Source organism: Cricetulus griseus, chromosome 2 (assembly GCF_003668045.3).
Source record: "Cricetulus griseus strain 17A/GY chromosome 2, alternate assembly CriGri-PICRH-1.0, whole genome shotgun sequence".
Classification (NCBI taxonomy): domain Eukaryota; kingdom Metazoa; phylum Chordata; class Mammalia; order Rodentia; family Cricetidae; genus Cricetulus; species Cricetulus griseus.
Window position 1 is genome coordinate 46015417 of NC_048595.1, and position 16032 is coordinate 46031448.

Here is a 16032-nt window from a genome sequence, read left to right on the forward strand (position 1 = left end):
ACTGTCTTGTGAGTTCCGGCTTTGGTGTCTGACCTCAAGTTCCTGGGAGGCACAGTTTTTTTTTTTTTTTTTTTTTAGTTGCCTAAGGACATCTTCAACATCTTTCTCTTCTGGTCCACCTTTTGCTTTTATTTCTCTCATCATACCTCTTTATCTAGGACACCCTCTTGTGCTGGCTAGTTTTATGTCAACTTGACACAAGCTAAAGTCATCTGAGAGGAGGGAACCTCAATTAAGAAAATGCTTCCATAAGATTAAGCTGTAGGCAAGCCTGTAGGACATTTTATTAATTAGTGGTTTAGTGGGGAGGTCCCAGCACATTGTGAATGGGTGGTGCTATCCCTGAGATAGTGGCCATGGGTTTCATAAAAAGTTGCCTAAGTAAGTGAGCCACGAAGAGCAAGTCAGTAAGCAACACCCCTCAACAGCCTCTATATCTGCTTGCCTCCTAGTTTGTATGCTGTTTGAGTTCTGTCCTGACTTCCTAAAGGGATGGACTATGGATGTGGACACATAAGCCAAGTAAACCCTTTCCTTTCCAACTTGCTTTTAGTCATGGTGTGTCATCAAAACAATAGTAACTGAAACTAAGACACCTCTCTACCATCTAAATCCACCAGAGGAAAACACCTCCTCTAAGTTACCTAATGCTCCATGTTTTTGCTTCCATGATACCTTGTACATTGAGGACAATTTTGTGACCAGTTGACATCTTAATCTGCTGGGCTGTCAGTTCTGTGAGGACATCATGATCCAGTCTATCTGACCCTAGGCTGAATTCAGACTGCATTAATACTAACATTCAGTGAGTGCTTCCTGCATGCTCCCCACTGTGCTAGACATCTTGTTTCTACCAACTTTGGGGCCACACTCACTACCCTTTGAGACAGATTCTCTCCATTTCCCCCTTTTCCAATTAGCCATGATGCAAGGCAGAGGTTGAGACAGCCAGCAGCCATCTGCATTGTGTTTGGCCTTCTGCCAAGCACTCTCTGCGGCTCCACAAGCACATCCCATTGCATGATTTCAGTTTCCAAGTGAAACTCCATCTTTGCCTTAAACTCATTTATGCTGCCTGCTCTCACTCTGTCATGCTATGTTGGAAGGATGCATGGTGCAATAACTCTCTGCCAACCCCTAACCCTCTGAACAGTTTTCCCAGTAATCAAGGCACAATTGATTCAGCAATGTTAATATTTGCTCACCAGCGAGACCATCTGAGGCCTTCATGGCTCACAGCAATGCCACCCACTGGAGCTCCAGAGGTGCAGAGCTACCCAAGGCCACAAAGATTCTGGTAGTGGGAGAGACAGCATCTTGGATAGTACAGCCTCAATATGGGAAGATAGGATTCCACTCAAGCCAGACTGTCTGGCATATGGATGGGAAGTACTTCAAACAAGTAATCTCAGTAGAAATTGAAGAGTCATCATGCTCATGCTGCTGAATTCTGGAGTCCTTGATCCTCATTCATTCATTCATTCATTCATTCACTCATTCACTCATTCAACTCTCATGTATTTCATATATACTCTGTGCTGGGCATTCTGAAGCAAATCAAAAGGTGGGACTCATCTATCTGCCCTCAAGTAGGACCATGTCTGTCACATCTCTGGCCACTTGTACTACCTCAGTTCCTTTACGATGTAAAAGATCAATACCTAGAAAAAAAGGTAAGAGGGGTCAGAGTTCTTTGTAATGAAGGTCTCAGTCCTCACTAATTGACCTAAGTGTATACCCTAACTCCTTGCTTGTGGAGCTGGTGACTGCCACTACAGTTATGGGAGCAGCAGACTAGAATAGACACATGCATGGATTCTGAGCCACATAGCCTGAGGTGACTCCCTCTGTGCTGTATCCTAGCTGGAGAGTAATTGGAGAGTCACTGAAATTCCATGTTCCTTGTTTTTGGTTGTTTTTTTTTTTCATGTTTACCACCATGAAAATGATAGGAACTTCTTCAAAACGGCTGTTGAGACAGATGTATTCAAGTGTTTTCAAACAGTACCTAACAAATAGTAGCCACTCCATAAACAGTCTCGTGGAGTCTACCTTTCATGTTACCACCATCAGAACACACACCCAACACTGTCACTATAAATATGGTCATTTTGCTTTATTTATGTTGATGGGCATGAACATAAATAATCCATCTATTCAGCATGTGCCAAGCAGTCCCCAGACCCTGGGTTAGGGATACCTGAGGTTTCAGAGACACAGAAGAAAGTCTTCAGCTCCAGGAAGCACACGGTCTAAAGAGGAAGGCAAGCAAGAGAAACTCATAGACCAGTGCACTAGACATAGTGCCTGATTTGCTGATCATTTTCAATATAACCAGTAGCCTAATGGCAGTAAGCATCCATAATCTTCATCCCCAGGGAAGGCCTAACAAAGAAGAGCAATTTCCCAGGGTTACTCAGCTGGGAGGAGGCTGAGAGAGGGCCTGTACCCAGGCAGTCTGGCTCCAGCGCATCCACTGATGGTTCCCATGTTGATGCTGGTTGAAGCTGCCTCACTCAAAGGCCACAAACAGGAGCATAAAGAGAGTAAAAGTAGATCCTTGGGGGAGAATTGTTTCCTTCTGCGGGGGAGGGGTCTTTCCCTCAGTTTCTTTCACCCCTCAGAAAAGCTCATGGTGTCTTATGCCTGAGTGCCCACTAAGTAGACTCCAAGCAGAGTATGCCTTGGGTTGTGTGATCCAGTGCACACAGACGCCTGGCTTTACTGCCCATTCTCAGCCCGTGGGCCAGGAGCCTTGGGCTCACAGTCAAATGTCACATTAGTAGGAGTAGCTTCCCTGCTTACCTTTGCTAGCTTAGCCTCCAACCGTGACACTGCATTCTGACATGGGGCATCTGGTTCCTTGGCAGAGGGATGGCACATTCTAACTCTGGGAAGCCACTGTTTAGGGAAGCCAGCCAAGCCATGGGCTGTCTGCCTCCCCACCACTTCCCCCAGTTCTGCCAACAAGAGGGACAGCAGGAAGAAAGACTATTGATCCTCAGTTACCCTCTTATTTAAATAAAAGGGAGGTCTAATGGGCAGGGGAGAGACACCCAGGCCTGCGGTGGGCTTGGAAACACTGTCCCTGGTCTCCTGTTCCTTTACACACACATAGGCAGGAGAGGGTGCATGCCTTGCCAAGTCCACGGGCATTGGAGCAAAAATGCCCTGTGTCTGAGTTACTAGGGTTGTAACCCCAAATGGTAATGTGGTCATCAGAAGGCCACCAACTGGGTGGCTTGATCAATGGCATTTATTGCCTCATAGTTCTGAGACCACATATGCCAGTAACAGCAGGGCTGGTTCCTTCTGAAGGCTGTGAGGATGTCAATATATTCCAAATCCTTACACTGCTTCTGGGTATTGCTGGGCAGCAGTGGTGATCCACGGATATAGATTATCATCCTGATCCCTGACTTCATATGACATTCTATGTGTTCAAATGCACCCTTTCCATAAAGATACTGTCATCATTGGATGGAAGAATCCTATACAGGGTTCAATAGTGGCATCTTGGCAAGGTTCCAGTCATCTGCCTCCCTAATTCCTGCAACCTTTGGCTTGCCGCTTCCTCTACAACTTTCTACATAGCTACTTCATAGTCTCTGAAATACCTATCTTTCACCATGATCCTTAGCTGTTCAACATGACCATAGACACAGACTTAAACATAAAGGAACTTGCCTGGGTCCTATGTTCCACTCTTGTTGATACAGGGTGAAACCAACAGCCATAGCACCAGAATCCAAGCCCCCATGCATGGTTAGGTATATCTGACTGGACACCCAAGGACCCCTCTACTTTGAAAGTCTCTTGCCATTTGTAACTTATAATACTGACATGAATGAACATTATGAATGACATGCACCTTCACACAGAAGGTCCAGAAGATCTTTCAGTTGGATCTGGATAAAGCAAGATATGCCACAAAGTAACATAAGAGCCGTCTGTTTTGGTTTACTGGTCAAATCATTGAATCATTGTCTTAGATACGTTTGCAATGATGTGCAGACACCATGACCATTGCAACATATAGGAAGAGCTTGTTTGGGGCTTATAGTCTCAGAGGGTTAGAGTCCATGGCCATCATGGTAGGGAACATTGCAGTAAGCAGGCAGGAATGGTGCTGGAGCAGTAGCTGATAGCTTACATCTTGATCCACAAGCATGAGGCAGAGAGTGCTAACTGAGAAAGCAGTAAGTTTTTGAAACCTCAAGGCCTGCCCCCAGTGACATACCTCCTCCAAGAAGGCTGCATTTCCTATTCCTTCCCAAATAGTTCTATCAACTTGGAAACAAGCATTTAAACATGAGTCTATGAGGCCATTCTCATTCAAACCACCACACTCATTCATATATGTAGCCAGCACTTAACATGGGATCACCATGAGCTAGGTTCTGATGGCAAAGAGCAAGACAGTGCCTTCCCTGACAGTGACTACTTACAACAACAAACAACACAGAAACCCCACTGAGGACTTTTCCCTTCAGGTCCTCTTTCCATCCACAGTGCAAACCTGAGGTTGGTTCCGAGTCACCTCAAGGTTCACACTGGGAATGTACACACATGGAAAGTCTGCACAAGTTGCCAATTCCACAGCTTTCAACTAGTAAAGTCAAGGTTGAACCTCTGTCACCTATATCTTTTATACCTTTACTAATAATAAATGTTTCTCAATCAGGAAGTGAAGTATAGATGAAACCGTACATGCAAAAGCATTTTCAAAATGTTGCAACATAATTATATACATATAGAAGGTTAATTCTTCTCCCCTCCCTGACACAAACAGATTTACAACAAGCCAAAGAAGCTCCACTTCAGACCTTAATTTCTCTTTGTCAACTGTTAGAGAGCCTAAGGGTTTTGGAAACAGCCAGAACCAAGGACTGAGCTACAGAGGCATGAGATGGGAAAGAAAGAACACAGGGCCTCCTTGGGTATACAATTTGCAAGCTGGTGTGCAAGCTATTTGCTGGGACCAATTACTTTCATCTTAATTAACTAACACACCACCCACAATCTGTCTAAGAAATGTTTAAAAATATGGCACACGTTTGGATGTTACAGTGTGCCAACTATGGGGTCTGGAAACACCTTCCTCAAATTGCTGGGCTGGAAGTCACCATGGAGACCACATTTCAACATCCTGACAGCACTGAAACTCATTCTGTTCAATCATACTCTTTAAAGTACCATGTGGAGTGTGTGCCTGTATGGCCTGAGCTGGGTTAGGCACAGTGGAGTTATCAGAAGGCAGGCAAGCCACTCTCTGCCCTACAGAGCTAAAAAGAACAAACTTCTCATCAGCCAATTGGGTTCTAATTAGTACCTCCCTTCTGCCCAGGACCATGCCTGGGACCATAAGGGACTTGAAGACTGGACATGGACTAGCTTTTAAAATACATCTATATAGAAGAATTGATAACAAAGGTGTATGTAGCAAATGCTTAGATAGAAGGAGGTGCTATGTTAAATAATAAGTTTATATATTACCTATGCCATCCTCACAACCACCCTAGAAATGAACTGTCAGCTGCTAGGATTACCGGGTACCTTCTCTATGCTAGATATGCCCTTAGGCCAAATCCTGTAGTTCCCAGAACTCAAAAGATTGTGCAAAAGATTGTGCAAGAACACTGGTTAGGATGTGTCAGTCACAGTCAGCACTTAAGCCCCAGATATTTAGGTTCACCAGGTGAGCTTAGCCATTATATTACACCATACTCATTGAACTGCATGTGCCGAGTACCTGCAAGGCTGAAAAGAATCTTATATTTTGACAAATTTCAGGTGTACAAATAGTAGTATTAACTGTAGTCACCATGCTGCATAATGATACTTCCGAAAGGTCTGATGACACACAAATCTTGAAGAGAGAAACATATTATTTTAGCAAATTTCAAGTATATAGCACTGTCATGTTAAGTATAGTCACCATACTATATAATTGTATCACAAAAAAGCTGGCCAAAATAAAAATGTGAAAAGAAAAAGAATTTTTCGTTACAGTACAGGGATCTGGCAGTGAAAGGAAATGAGCAATAAAATATAGTCAGTAGCAGACCGATGTGTCCTAGGAGGAAAATGAACAGGCAGGTTGGTAGGAAGTGGATCAAGTGGTGTCCCACCTGGGATAAGCAGCAGGCATGGCTGCAGGCTGCCAGCTCCCTGGACACCTACTCCAGTGACAAGCAGTCAGAGCAGTGAGCATGTGACCTGCTCCTGGAATGCACACCTGGGGAGAGAAAGCAAGCTTCTCTTGACAGCGGGAGACAGCAGCTACCCACCTGGATTCTATCTGTGAAAAAAAAAAAATAGCATGTAAGAGGGACCAGCCCCCTGTACTCTCCCCAGAGGACTGCCAAGCTTTCTCAGCCTACGGATATAGCCTATGGGTAGAGAGCCCTTGCCTAGCATGTGCAGGACTTGAGTTCAAATCCAAATCAAAATAATAACCAAATCCCTCTTTGAAGAAGGATCTGTATGGTGTCTCCTAGTATCTACCACAAGAAGTTGTTGTGGGGGACTCTCTGAGATAGTGACAGTCAATAAGAAGAGATGGAGTGGAGCAAAAAGCGAGGAAGGAACAGCCTGACCTGGGTGGAAGGAGGCATGTGAACTGGTAAAACAGAAAACAGATCCTCAGAACAAAAAAGCAGAAGGCAGAGAAGCAGTGCACATGGCCCCAGGCTTGAACACCCCCTGTGGGGAGGGGCTCATGAACAGTGGAGTCAAACATTTAGCATGGACCTGGTAGGTGATGAGAAATAGAGATTGCTTTTCATGTTATGATGAGATCTTATGGATTTCATTTCCCCCAAACTGTTTTTAATCAACAGTTTGTAGTTACTAAAAATAATAGTAAGTTGGGACTGGGCTGAGGTGACTCAGTGGATAAAATTCCTGCTCGGGAAGCGTGGGGACCAGAGTTCAGACTCTAGAACCCACATAAATGTCAGGCAGGTGGAGTGGCCGCCTGTAATCCCAATACTCAGAAGGCAGAGACGGGACATCACTAGAGCAAACTAGATTAGCCACGATAGTCAAGTGTTGAGCAAGACTGCCTCAATAAATGAAGTGGAGATTGATCCAGAAAGACATGAGCCACCAAATTTGGGGCTCCACATGCATGTGTACACGCATACACCCTCATACATGTGTATCCTCACATGTGAACATGCATATAAAAACACACCACACACACACAAGCGCATGCGGATTAACAGTGAGATGAATATATGGATCAAGATGGATCAACAAATGAGAGTTTGATATCTAGAACCCATGCAAAGTTCAGAGGAGGGAACCAATGCCACAGAGTTTTCCTCTGACCTCCAAATGCATACTGTAGCAGTCACCCCAATATGCACACACACGCACAATGATAAGTAAAGATAATAGTAATTGAGGTTGAGAAGCTGATCCATTCAGTAAAGTTCAGATTTCTATAATCTACATAAAAAGCCAGGCGTGGCCCACATGCCTATAATCCCAGTGCTTGGGAGGCAGAGGAAGAAAGAATTGGGACATGCTTACCCACCAAGTCCAGCCAAACTTGTGAGTTCCAGTTTCAGGGAAAGACTATGTCTTAAAAATTATGTAGTAGTGACTGTGCTTTAATCAGAGCTGTTTTTAATGATGTTGCTCAGAATAGTTTCCTTCCAGATGATGATTGAGAAGCTAATTTTTTTAAAAAAATGGTTCCAGGTACCACAAGAGTAACAGAACTGTGCTGTTTTTCTGGGATTTTGTTTTTTACTTTTTTTTTAAATGGAGAGTACTGGATGTCTCTACAATTTTGTTCAAATGACTGCAGAACCTGGAAAAGCTGTTGCTGCTATTGATGCATAACATACTGCCGTTATTGGTCTTTATATATATATATTTTGAATTTTTGCTGTCAACTTTGGAAAAAAGTATCCCAGTTTACCGTGTTGAGTTGGCTTTGTACAAAAATTAACAGCCATATTGGCCTAGAAATGTTGAACTTAATTTCTTTCCATTTGCACAGGGGTAACACACTCTATTAAATATGTAAGGTCTTAAAAAAAAAGAAGGGATTTTGAGAGCCCATCCCTTGTGAAGGGATGCTCTCTTGACCTGGACACATGGGGAAGGGCCTAGGCCTGGCCCAGGATGATGTGGTAGACTTTGGGGAGCCCCTTTTGAGGGCCTTACCCTGCCTGGGGAGTGGAGGGGGGATGGTTAGGGCAATGTTGAGGGGGAGGGGAGGGAGAGGGAGAAGGAATTGACATCTGAAGCAAGCTTGTTCCTAATTTGAAATAATAAAATAAAAAAATGATAAAAAAATGACATGGAACAATTGAGATAGATACCTCATGCTGGTTCTGGCTCTACATGCAAATGCACACAGACAACAATTGCAAAAAGAACATTTAGTATATGCCAAACCTTGTTTTAAGTGCTTTACTTATATTATTCCCCACAATCTTACAATCTCTATATAAAGTAGCTATTATTTCCCACACAAGAAGATCAAGCTTGCATAAGCGATGAGAAGTGGGCCCATGGCCCTTGGCACCCAGGTTGCCAGGTGGCAGCATGACTACTGCACTGGAGGGTACCCAGGTGTGATCCTGGCTATGTTCCTACATGCAGAGTCCCACTCAAGGTACGTGAATTGCTCCACAGATACCCACAGGGCTCCTGATCACTCATTTTCCACATGTCTGTTCCCCGCTCTGCAGGCAGAGTGCTCTTCAAACAGAACTGAACAGTGCTGTTCTCCTTTTCAAAGCCCCTCAGTGTCCTCATTTTAAAGAACAAACTCCTCACCTGGGCTGCCTGCTCTGCAGGCTCTGGATCTAGGGTCTGCCCTCCTGGCTCCACCCTGCAGCTCGCATTCCTTGTATGCAGACACCACCACCACAAAGGCTTTGGCCCATTCTGACCCCTATTTCTGAGAGCATCCTCTCCTCTCTACTTGGGATAATTCTCCTATCCCACAAACCTTACACTGCATGCAAAATTAATTTCTTAGTTAGTGATAAACATCACAGTGTAAATTAAATAAAATTGTGTAACTAGAATCATTGTGGCTGCTTTCCTACTGAAACCTAAACATGAACAGAGGTCAGACTTCCTCCTTGTACCTCCACTGCTCAGCACTGGGTCAGTCACATAGGCTCCACTGCTGAAGGGATCCACAATGGTGTAATGAGAGAGTAAATGAGCTTAGCTAATGAAGATAGACACAAGACAGGAGAGACTAGCCATGTGTTCTGACTTCGGGACTCTGTGCTGCAAGCAGCAAGGTCTCTGTGCAGATCAGAAGTAATGTGTGCAAAGCAGCCGCATGGAACCCAGCAGTGAGCAGCCTATCAGCAATCCTCATATTATCCGTACCCTCCCTCCAAAACAAAAAGCCTAAGTCTGGAGGTTAAGAGTACAGAGCAAGAGGTGGGCACACTCCCTGTCTGCAGCTACTAGCCTTGTGCTTTTGTACCTCAGCCACCTTATCCACCCATCTCGTGTCCCACAATGGCAGGAAGACCAAGATAGCTATGGATTATGGATACCTCCTACCATAAAATCATAAACTAGCTTCAGACAATACCATTTTTTGCTTGCTTTGGCAGCACATATACTAAAATTGGAACTATACAGAGAAGATTATCATGGCCCCTGCACAAGGATGACACACAAATTCGTGAAGCATTCCATATTTTTGGGAGATAGTATACGTTAAGTGTTCTCAAAAAAATGATGAATATGTGTGATATAACATGTTAATTGGTTTAATTTAGCCATGCCAATGTGAACATACTGTATTGTGTATTATAATTGTGCATGACTTTATTTTTGACCTAAATAAATGAATGGGAAAAAAAAGACAATACCATTTTGTGATTTCTCTTTTGTAACTTGATTGTACAATTCTTGGTTGTGCATTTTTGAGGTGACAATGCTGTGCTCAAAACAAGCTTAAAAGATTGGAGACCCCCCTCAGGGGGCATGAAGATGAGCTACAGCTTATCTCTGTCATGTGTTAGTTTCATAAGCAATAACTTGACAATAGTTATTTAAAGATAGGCTTGGCCTGAAGAAAATAACCTGAGAGGACAAGATCATAATTATCAAGTATTTGAAACTGGACTCCTGGAAAAGGAATAAAGTTCAGTTTCCAAAGGGCAGAGCTGGGACTACAGCGTTAGCATTCAAGGCAGGCTGACATGGGCTCAGGGCAGAGCTCTCTGAAGGCAAGTAAGATGCTCGATAGACAGCCAGAGTACTATCTGGAGAGGTACACTCACATATGCCCCAGGGTGTGGCAGAGCAAACTAGAGAGTTGTGCAAGTACCCTACAAAATTAAAGGCAGGAGGATCTGGCATACTTTCAAAAATCCATACTGGAGGATTTTCTTTCCTTAATTCATCTTCATTTCAGTTCACTACTTGTCAAGGACAAGAAAAGCTTCGAAGAATGTATGCATCAACTTCCAGGACATTCAAAAACTCAAAAGAAAGGTTATTGATTATATGTATTTGATAGCATGAGAATGAATGGAAATACAGAGGAAACAAAGGCACCTCCCACATGTTTGCTGCTGCCGATTTTACTTGGCTCACCCAAATCATCCTGAGGCTTCATGGTCAGCATCGCCCTCTGTCCCTGAGGGCCGAGTGTGGGGAAACCATGTGTGCATAGCGCATACAGATATTCCAAAGGAGGGAGTTCTGGAGGGAGGAGGCTGAAGAAAGTTGCTCATGCTGTTCTAGCATGTAATAATATTCCTTACATGGGCATCACTCCACAGTATTATAATGAATGTTCACATTCCACATAGACTTCATAACCACCCCCCAAAATAATTTTCAGTACTCATTCATTCACTTATATGGCATGCATTACTGAGCACTTGGTGTTACTCTTTATTGGCCTCCTACCATATCACAGGGGTGATTCAAGTTTCTACAAAACTCACCATTTTAATCTAACACCTGAGGAAACAAAGAGATTATTTAACTTGCCCACAACTTCTAAATGGGTCACTGGCCACTAAGAATAATGTATTCACAGTTACAATTTACTAAAGATGAATAATTTTATGCAGCATTATTAGCCTGGAGAACAGCAATTATCATTGTGACTTCATGGTTTTTACCAAGAACACATACACAACAATTCAGTGAAATGTGCAGGGAAATCATCCCTATTTTAAAACAGAGTCATCTAGAATCAACAAACCGTGGTCCACAAATAGTGGGCGAGAAGGGGCCTCTCTCCAAGCAGAATGCTTTCATCACAGAAGACCTAACATCAATAAGTGGTTATATCCATTTAAAAATAATCCTGAGTGATACATTTGAATTCAATCTTTCCATCAAGTCCAATGGAAAAAAAAAAGAACACTATCCCTATTTCAGAGGTGCGGAAACTGAGATGCAGAAAAAGTAGGCACCCTGCACTGGATGTATGGCAGTAAGAGCTCAATCCAGGACTAACACCCTTATTTTCTGGCAGCACACACATTTGTTTCATTAAGCCCTGTGGTCAAATCTCTACCTGAAAAATCATGAATGGAGATATGAGGAATGGCCTGTATACTCTGAGAGCCATGAACATAGGAATTCATTTCCCATTCTTGCAGGCACCCCAGGCTCAGACTTGGGGTTCTAAGGGAAAGAACATGGAGAGAAAGATACATTTCTTGCTCAGTAGTAGGCCAGGCACTTAGAGACCCAGCCACCAGGGAGCCAACACAGTGTCCAAAGCACTGCCCCCATTACTTGATGAGTCATTGCAGAGATGATCAGCTCTTGTCTGAGCAAAGGGAAGACAGACATGCTTCAGTCTTGTCTAACAAAAGAGGAATCTCCAATGTCTGTGATCACTCCAAAGGTCAGGCCAAAAGGAAGTTGGAGAAGGCAACGTTGAGCTGCCTCTGTATGCCACATATTCCAATACCCAGTGTCACCTATGACAAGGACTGGCTTGGCTAGTCATCACAGTAGCCCTATTAATGTTTATAGCTTATAGCAGAAGAAGCGAAGAACAGTGACTGTGACAACTCTGAGAGTTGGACCCGACTAGGTTAAGCAAACTGCACTCACTTCTCAAAAGCCATAAAAGAATTTCCAACAAGGAATAGGATAACAGTAAAACTGTAGTCTAGAAAATCCACTGTGATATAGTGCAAGGAAGGTATTGAGAAGGCAAAACTAAGAGCCGGGGGCACGCGGGGGGGGGGTGTCTAGTGCATGTGAGGTGTGGTGATAAAGGGCTGTGGGTCTGGAACAGATATATGAGGTATGAGAAGGGCCTGGGCCAGGACACTCCAGTGAGGAATACTGTATTCTTATACTCTTGGGTGACAGAGTGCTGAAGCCACATCTCTGGACAACCAACGGGAGGAAGAGAGAGGGCATCTCTGTAAGAAAGAGGAAATATCATGGTCAGAGCTGACAAGCTGGGCCTTGGCCCATGTTACTAGATGATTGGAGTTGCCAATAACTGAGGTGCAACATAGACATAGGGTTTGCTAAGAGAAGTATGATCATGCTGAATGTAAGCAAGTTCCTACAGGACCTCCAGGTAGAGATGCCCAGCTTGTACTTGGGCCATGGAGCTGAGAAGGTCCTAGGCCATGGAGAAGTCAGCATTTGGCACGGGTCCTTGCAGCCAGGGATATGAATGGGACTTTAAGGAAACAAAATGTGGTGAGATGTGAAAGTAAAGAGGAAAGGCTAGGGATACCAAGAGTCATCCAAGTGGTCCAGGGAGAGTGGTCAGAGCATCAGGAAGACTAGGGATACCAGGAGTCATCCAAGTGGTCCAGGGAGAGTGGTCAGAGCATAAGGACTCAGCAGCTGCTCAAGAAGAAGCAAGAGAAGCCAGGCAGAGGTGGTGCATGCCTTTAACCCCAGCACTCCAGAGACAGAGGCAGGCAGATAGATCTTTGTGAGTTCGAGGCCAGCCTGGTCTACAGAGCTAGTTCCAGGACAGCCAGGGTTATACAGAGAAACCCTGTCTTGGAAGGAGGAGGAGGAGGAAGAGAAAGAAGTCCTCTCCTATGTAGTATATACTCAGAAAGAAAGCTGTTTCTCACCAGCTGAGAAAATGTTTCTCTAGATACTAGGAACTACAGAGAAGTCTCAAATGCTGCCCATCTGTGAATAAAAAATGTGAAGGATGGGGACTGTGTCTATCTCCAGGAATCTGTGCTCAGGAAGCCATGGTATCATCACTTTTGACATGACATTCATGCTTGACAAGCAGGTGATTGCAAACAAAAATGGAAATTGTCGCCGGGCGTTGGTGGTGCACGCCTTTAATCCCACACTTGGGAGGCAGAGGCAGGCAGATCTTTGTGAGTTCGAGGCCAGCCTGGTCTCCAGAGCGAGTGCGAGGATAGGCTCCAAAGCTACACAGAAAAACCCTGTCTTGAAAAACAAAAACAAAAACAAAAAAAAAAAAAGGAAATTGTCTTAAAGCATGAACCTGAGCCCTGAGAATGACCACATGGGAAATAACAGCCATGGTGTGGCACATTGTACATGTGGGTTGTGAGTTGTGCAGAATCCATAGCTGAGCCAGCATAATATCCAACCAAGTGTCTCTTCACTCCTCCTCATCCTCATATCAGCAACAGTGAAGAAAGTAGCAGAAGCCTACTTGATCACATGATATCAAAGCTAAAAGGGGCCTTACTTCTGCTGTTTCTAATATTAAGCTCATTAATTCATTTTCTTTACTTCACAAATATTTGCTCAACAGTTACTTGTTCTAAGCACTATTCTAGGCATGGAGACACAAAGAGCAAAAGTAAATATAACTCCTGGCCTTATGGAGCTTCAGTTCTAGCAGGGAACATGCAAAAATAAAGCACTATATAATTACAATGCAGTGAGTTTGATGCAGAGGCATCCTCCAGAGAAAATTAAGCACCAAGTGTTTATGTAAGAGTAGGGCTGCAATTTTATATGAGTTGAATGATCGCAAATTTTATATTATCCCATGAGTGATGTTTTCCATTCTATGTCTTTTCACTGAATCTCTACCAAACACAAAAAAAGAAAGGAAAACATGGCCAACACAGCTAATTCACTAAGTTTTGCTAGGGGACAGATATGCCATGGTGGTGAGTAGTTCACAAGTACCATCTCACTTCATCTTCACACCAAGATGGAGGTAGGTGCTGCCACCATTATCCTGAGATGATTGATAGATAGATGATAGATAGATACATAGATAGATAGATAGATAGATAGATAGATAGATAGATAGATAGAGATAGGCAGACAGACAGACAACAGACAGACAGAGACAAACACCAAGAATGCAAGAATACCCTATATTTTCCACCTTGGATAACCCCAACTGCAAATTCCAGTTTCACTGTGTGCAAATGGGAGTACTATTCCCACTCAGCACATGGAGTATCTGTGATAACTGAAAAGCATGTTTCATGCATGGGAGCCTGGGATTCAAACCAAATAGATCTGATTCCAATGTGCTAATATTGAAGCAAAGATGATTTTGATTCATCTCTTGCAGTGAGGAAATCACTAAGTAGAGGAGACTGCAGTAACAGCGAGATTATACTAGTAATACAGTGATGTAAAATATCTCTGACTCAGCAGCTCAGGCCATCAGTTTAGGAAAGAACACTGGTGCCTCTCCAGTCCTCATGCCTTAAAGTTCTGCCAAATCTAACTAAAGTAAAAATGAAGAGTGTGTTATACACAAACTAGAACTGTCTGCAGCTTCACCACTCACTGCCCAGGTAAATGAACGTATGTACTCATCATAATGAGTATAATCATTAATACCATGGTTATAAAAAAAATCCAAGTGCTTTACAATATAACTCATCATTCTTATTCTTTCTTTAGAATAGAGAAACTATAGATCAGAGAAGTTTAGTGACTTACACATTGCAGCAATCCTCACTGGTGGAACTGATCGTGATCTCAGGCATGAAAGTATCAACATCAATGCCAGAGCTCCCAATGTTGTTACCCTCTCCCATTGCCTTGCCATCACACACACACTGTGCTCTCTGTCTATAACACTATTATTCCTCCCCTTCTCTCCACATTCTCAGGTGATTAATTCTAGCTCAGCACCATCTATCCCCCATAGCAAGTCCTCTCTAATGATAACCACTCTTGCTCCAGGAGACACACTGCACCTTCTTTCTTAATACTCTGTACTTTTCCTTTCCCTTAACTTGCCATGACTTCCTTTAAGCATATGACTATATATGGTAGGCTATCTGGAACATAGTAAGCTCTCCATTAATATTTTTGGAGTAGATGCATGAGTTCAGTGTGGACCATGTTCAATATATTTATGAATACAATCCCAAAGAGACTCCTTCTTACTGGTTTACACATTCCAAGTAGGGAACTGCCAAGTAAAACATTCAGGTAAATGGGGTGGTTCCAGAAACCAAGTCAACTCATTCTGTGGGTCAGTCAGGAATGGACATAAGCAAATTAGTGAAACCCATTATGTGGGTCAAAATAATCCTGAGTATGCAACTTACTTACAAAGTTATAGCCAATGGGGCATGCAACCAAGGTGGATATAAACAGCAAGATCAATGGCTAGACTCGAACAAAATGAAACCTCAAACAGATAAAACAGACTCCATAAAAAGGTGGATCAAAAAGACACAAAGAACATACTTCTGTAGCAATGATTGATCACAGGATCAAACCAACTTTGACTTTATCTCTGTCTCTAACTTTGCAAATACAGGAGACTATGGATTCCATTATTAAGTCTCTTTGAGGTGTGTTTTCTATTACATGAAACAAAAACTACATTCAAAACATTCTTGCTTTCTAGCTACAGATGGGATAAACGATACTTCATAAAGAAATGGCATAGGCAAAAGCAAAAAGTGGGAAGAGATAAAATACTGCAAGAGATGTTACTGGAATCATATTTGCCTTGTGGTAATGAATGGCTCATTGTTGTTATCAGAGAAGAAGAGAACCATTCTCAGAGCTGTTGCTCAGAAATAAAATCATATTTCACTATGATTCAAATGTTTCTGT

General features: G+C 43.1%; 1 non-coding gene across 1 annotated transcript; it reads left to right on the forward strand.

The window, feature by feature from the left end:
- Positions 1-9590: 9590 nt before the first annotated feature.
- On the forward strand, positions 9591-9693 carry LOC113834317. The gene has a single exon (XR_003482768.1). It is a non-coding gene; the product is annotated as a U6 spliceosomal RNA (small nuclear RNA).
- The last annotated feature ends 6339 nt before the right edge of the window (positions 9694-16032 follow it).